This window comes from Danaus plexippus, chromosome 8 (assembly GCF_018135715.1).
Source record: "Danaus plexippus chromosome 8, MEX_DaPlex, whole genome shotgun sequence".
NCBI lineage: Eukaryota > Metazoa > Arthropoda > Insecta > Lepidoptera > Nymphalidae > Danaus > Danaus plexippus.
Window position 1 is genome coordinate 3,327,129 of NC_083542.1, and position 6,601 is coordinate 3,333,729.

General features: G+C 29.0%; 1 non-coding gene across 1 annotated transcript; it reads left to right on the forward strand.

Annotated features, from left to right (window-relative positions):
- The first annotated feature begins 6,245 nt into the window (after nucleotides 1-6,245).
- Nucleotides 6,246-6,317, forward strand: Trnad-guc (transfer RNA aspartic acid (anticodon GUC)). The gene has a single exon. It is a non-coding gene; the product is annotated as a tRNA-Asp (tRNA).
- Nucleotides 6,318-6,601: the final 284 nt, after the last annotated feature.

Genomic DNA, 6,601 nt, shown 5'->3' on the forward strand with positions numbered 1-6,601 from the left:
AAACCTCTTAGCATTCAATGGATTCACCGTGCGGGTGCCGGGTCCATTGCGTTGCAGGGAGTGGAGCTTCAACAGTGCCTGGGACTTGCGACCCAGGTGTAGGTTTAAGGGGCCGCTAACTAACGCGCGTTAAACGCTCACCTCCACTGTCCAAAAATTATATATATTTCGATGTAATGTGTCAGCCCTCGCTAGAACTTTATTCGAGCTATCTTTTATTCTTAAATCGATAGGATGAAGAAAAAAAATTTTATATAGATACACGCATAAAACTCTTCAATTACTGACTGACTGAGTGACTAATGAAAGGAATTAATCAACTTCAACATATTGAGACAATAAATAAAAAGGAAACTTTATAGATATCGTTGTAACCTTAGTTCTATTACAGAGTTATTTCACCCGAATCGTGAATCACATTTTTATTGAGATCGAGAACAACTTAGATTCGTGTAATAAAATTCGTCAGTCCATAACAAACAAATTATAAATATAGATTACAAGTAATACATAAAATTATTTTTAAGTAAAAAAGAAAATTGACTTCAAAAAAACAACACAGGAACTAAAGAGCAAAAAATAATTTTACACATAAATACTATTTCCTAACGCAACCAATGTAATAATACATTCTAAATATCTCCATAAAAATCTCCTAGTGACCTAATGTATAAACGAAAAATATTTTCATTTACTTACAAATAATCTCTTAAATATCTAACTAAATATATAGAATTTCTTAATACCTAATCACCTTTCGAAGTCGGTGCCTTCTACAAATTAATAACTGAACTTTAATAAATAGAATAGAAGTTTACCCTTATAAATAAATATAAATCGTTAGGCATACAAGTTAATTGTTCATTATATGGCTTTCTCATTGTTGCCATTGTAAGAACTGGACCAAATTGAAATGGCTCAAAAAGCAAGCACCATCTTTCAAATAATAAAAAAATCACAAAATCCCTTCACCTCTTTGAACGTTATAATGTAACAAACAAAATAAAATACAGAAGAATTGATAACCTCCTCCTTTTTTGAAGTCCGTTAAGAAGAAGTGCCCGTCCTTCAGACATCTTTAGATTTATCACATTTAAAAAAAATCCCTATAAATATGTGTACATATTACATAGCACGGGCCATTTCAATGATTTTTTTCATACGTTAACATGTCTAACCGAATATTCTGTGGCCGATTTTTGGTATCTTTTTTTTTCTCTGACGTATGTGTTGTTGCGTTTTATGCTCCCATTTTAAATTTCCAAAGTTATAAATATGAAATGAGTTGGCATTAATGGATTTATTTAATATTTATCTCTTGCAGACTGTTAAACTTGGATTTTGAGTTTGGGCTTCCAAGCGAATTAGTTCATATTTCAGTTCTTTGAATATTTTGTATTAGTAAATAGATATCTCTGCTATAAAATTATCTTCTTATATCAATATTGCATAATTACGGCTCAATCTGTTTATTTGGTTGTATAAATATATTTTACGTGCATATCAAATGGAATATTAACGTTTTACTAATGATTTGATACCGAGCTGGTGAAACTTTGCTATGTCTATTTGTATCGTGGTAAATAAGTAGCGTCATTTATAAATATCTAGTTTTATTTCGTTGGATGATAAAAATACGTAAATATAACTACAATTCCAAGGTGTGGTTATTATACGACGACGTCAACAAGAATCCGTATGGGCCCGCGTTGTAGCTTTTTCTGTGTTTTGTTCTTTTGTAATTTTTTTTATATGTGTTACTTATTTTTTTTTATTTATTAAGTTGTCATCTAAATGGCCACTAATAAATTTTAGATTCTATCAATAATATTTTCGTCTTGATGTCATTTGGCTGACGGTGGGGCAGATTAATGTTTTTTGAAAAATATTATCCTTTAAGTGACAGAGAAATGATGACTAGGCTAAAGAATTAAAAAAATATATATAAATCTCTGAGGGGCTTTCATTTTTTACTTTCTAAGGGAAACGAAACTTTAGAAAATTTTGTGGTAATACTCATTTTTTATTGGAATGACGTGAGAGAATGCCCTTTGATTTTAGGGTATTCGATTCAGCAATCAATTATTAGCTGGATCCGTTCTATTTGCAGAGGAAGTTTGGAGAACCAGTAATAAACAAAGATAATTGTAAGATATGAATAAGGATAATAACAATATATAATTTCATTTTAGTATTAGGGACATGTGAATGACAAAATTTGTTGCCACTTCACGCTCCCGTGCCGTATATTTAACAGATAGCAAACAACGTTTTGCGTTACGCAATGAATTTGCTCTATGAATTATTAGTCTCGTGTTCCTTATGTCAGGCATTTGTTTGTTTAAACGAGTTAATGTAACAATATTACCGACACGAGTTAATGTAACAATATTATTAGATAAATGGTGTGGATTTTATTTAATTGAAAGGAATACACAATTTTCTTATAATATAACACTTTTCAATGAATTGTGTGTACATAACAATATAATAAGATTAATAAATTTGGGCCTTTAAAAACTAGTTAAATTTAATAGAAAATAAAAATGAAGCCGTCGAATAAAAAAATAAAGCCGTGGTACAAAAATTTGAAACAACAAAATATATATTTTCATTATCAAGTAACGACATTTAAATATGTTTTCTCAAAAAATGCAAAATTGCCGCATTTCCGTAGCCGAAGACAAATTGCTCCGTTTGTTATCTGAAAACACACAAGAGAATGACAAATTGTATAACATTACACAGCCTAAACGTTTACGAGGGAGTACTTTTTTTCTTATATACAACTATTAAATGGCAGAAAACGATATAAATTGCACAATCAGCTCGGATGCACAAGGGCTTAAGTTTGATTTAATAGTATATATATTAATAAACATACTATAAAATAAACTAAAAATCATTTTAATTTCATAATATACCGTAAATTAGACAATTGGTAGTTGTTCATTTCGTTTGATTTGAATACAATCGCCTTGCTATTAATTGCTAAACGGTTAACAAAAGTCTCATTAAAATTAGAAGAAAATCAAAGAATCATAAGTGGTTAAATCTATTTAAATTTATTAGTTTCCAGCATAAAAGGCTCTTAATAAGAAGACATTTAAATGATTATTCATTATTGTACTTTTTGATCCTTTTGTTTTCTATTTATTTAGCACCAGCAATATCTTCTTGATTTTCGCTCATAATTATTTGATTCTCATCAGTTGGAGTATGGCCTGCGATCAACCTCTCGATTGATGGCATCGTTGTGGAGGGCCCTCTGTTTACCCTCAACCCTCCACGCCAGACAGTTTAACATACAGAGCCTATTTCAATCTATGCCTAATTGACTATAAGCTAATAATACGAAGCCCAATATATATATTTTTTTGTTAAACTGTAAATCCGATTTTATTATGAGTGCGAAAGTAATACTTTTTGTTTTATATAAATTATTATTATCTGTTTACTTAATAAATAATATGTTTATATTATTTCATAATAATGAAAAGAGTACAAGTTGATTATCTTCCCACAACAACAACGACAATCTCTCACGAGCGTATTCAATAGGTAAATTTTATACCATTATCTTATACTTGTAAACAAATGTGTTTAAGATTGTATCGAAAAACAATTCATCACACGTACAAAACAATTATCAGAAACAAACAATTTATCATAAATATTTATCAGAATTATTTTGTTTCATATATTTATTGTAAAAATTAATATAAACGGTTTACCGAATTGTATTTAAGCGCTGTGATGGATAAGGGTATAAGTATATGATTTGTAAAAAATCTTATCATACGAATATTCAGTTTGTCAATCGGCAACGAAAATATAATATTATTAAGTTGAGAAATATTTATTTGTATGTTTTATGTCAAATTAATTCATATAATTACTATATTTATACACACATATTGTTGCAACCTGTTCTTTAGACAACAAGACAACTTAGTGTAAGACATCACTTGTTTAAAAACACCGAAATAATATATTTGACTTTTTCTAATGTCATTATAATTTAAAATTCTAAATTATAAAATATATTATTTGGAACCGAGAAAATATTGACGTGGTTAACGTTCAGAAAAAACTTTTGATTTTTTTTTCTAATAAATCTTGTATAAACAGTTATGCAAAGCAAAGGGACTAGAAATAAAGTACCTGGAATATTGGATATTAAAATTTTCTCAAACATTTTTCATATTTTAATAGCTGTATTCGTACATTATATAATTTATTATATTAAAATGAAGCTTTTATTAAATTGCTCTAATATTTCTCTCCCATATTGCATGTCGCCTTAAAGTCGGCCGCGCTGTGTGATCAAAGAAGCGATCGGCAAAGCAGGCTAGGACAAAATGGTCGCGATAATGGCATACATCAGTTGAATGTGTAGCATTTATCTTTAGTATATTTGGGCAAATACAATTCATAAATTTAATATGAATCAAAAATAAGATTAAAATACTACTCATTTCTCATTTCAATCACTATTTTTCAATAGATAAGAATTTAAAGCAATATTTTAGTATCCTAAATCTTATTATTTTCGGAAATTTTTAGTTGAATGCACATAATCCGTATAAAATTTTTCATGCATCCCTTCTTTTCATACTTGCTTTTATTTGAGATAATTTTCTCCGTAGACTTTTTCATAGAAAAAGCAATATATGTACATATATAAATAAAAGTAAATAGATACTATGGTAAGTAATAGGCAGCATCATCGTCTACCACATGACTATATTCATAATACAATAGTTATGGAGTGTTCCTGGAAGACTAACATGAAATTCTGGCATAGACTATAGCATAATCATTAGTCTAATTAGCTTTAATTCTGTAATATTTCAATAAATGTTGAACAGTTTATTCATCATATCATGAATTATGTATTTACGTATTCACTTGTATAAACACGGTAAAGTTAGTCTATGATATTAAAAGAATTAATGCATGTTTACTTACGATTTGATAAGCTAAATTATACTTTATACTCAATAGTCGTATAAAGCGTTTTACGGTAAACATTTAAGTATTAAATTATATCAAAATTGAAATTTACTTTTCGATTGAACATGTCGAATCTACATTTTATTTAAGAATGTTTTTTTTTATTATATCCAACGAATGATGATATGCATGATCTTAAAAACTTAAAAAGGATATGTTATGCTGTTTTATGTCCAATTCTATTTGCAAGACCGTTTTCCAAATTATTTGAGGTCGGCCTTCTTTGTCCTGCGTTTCCATAAACGGCGATTTGTGGCAAGATCTTCGTTTAGGTATTTTTCTTTCAGGTCCTTTTGAACCGTCGTCAACCAAGAGTTGGGGGGTCTTCCACGTTTCCGCTTCGCCATTGACAAGTTCAATGCTATTTTGACCATCTGGTCTTTCGGCCCTCTTTGAACATGGCCGTACCATCGTAAGCGTTTCTCTATAACTTTGTCTACAATGGGAGCTGCTTTGAAGCTACCTCTGACATACTGCTTTCTAATTTTGTCTAGTTATGTGACGCCAGCAAATCAACGTAGCATACGCATTTCTGAGGTATGAAGTTTGTTAAGGTGTTGTTTTGTGGTCACCGTTTTATATTTAAAAGAATATGAGACATTGAAAATTCAGAATATTCCTTTAATGATAACACAAAGTGTACTGGAAGTATTTTTTTATCCATTTCTTTGCCTTTCTTAATAAATATATTATTTTTCTGTCTTCATAAATGGCTTATGCAAAGAAAGGAAATCCGAAATAAGTTGATATTTTCAATAAAAAATAGGTTGAGGAAGAATGAGACTGTGATGGAACGGAAAGAATTAAACTTGAAATTTAAGAGTATAATGAAAGCTACTTTTTAATAAGTAGACTTAAGCTGTATGGCAAAGAAAAGTTGGTGAATATTTAATTTCTTCCTCTATAGAGATTTTAACAACTATTTTCCTACTATAAGGAACAATTTGTCTTTTTGTGACTCCACATCACTGGTTTATTTCGTATCACATCTTTTTATAAGCCGTGGTTGTATATCAGTCCTTAGTATAAAAAATAATTTAATTATGTTTTTTTCTTTATAAATTTTAACATTACATTAGCAGACAATTAAAAACATTTTTTTGAAATCAATTTAGTCAATTAAGCTTATGTATCATTTTAAACAAATTTTAATAAAAAAAAAATATTTCTTCCTATGAATTAATAAATTTGATTCTGTTTTGTTTTAATATTTATATTCTCACATCATGTCTTCGGTAGTATAGTGGTCAGTATCCCCGCCTGTCACGCGGGAGACCGGGGTTCGATTCCCCGCCGGAGAGATCTTTTTGCGGATATAAAAACTTCAAAGTCCATTTAGACAATATATATATATATATATATTTTAATCATTCACATGCTTAACTCATCAATGTTTTTTAAATTATGGTAATTTATTTTAGTAAAAAATATTTAAAAAAAGAATCACACGACCATTTTTATTGTGAATTAATTTAATTTTACTGATTATTTTGAGATTAGAATTCATTAACTATAAACATATATATCTATACTTGTTTTATATATAACAGCTAATAGTTATTTAAGTTAAGAGAACAGCTCTAGT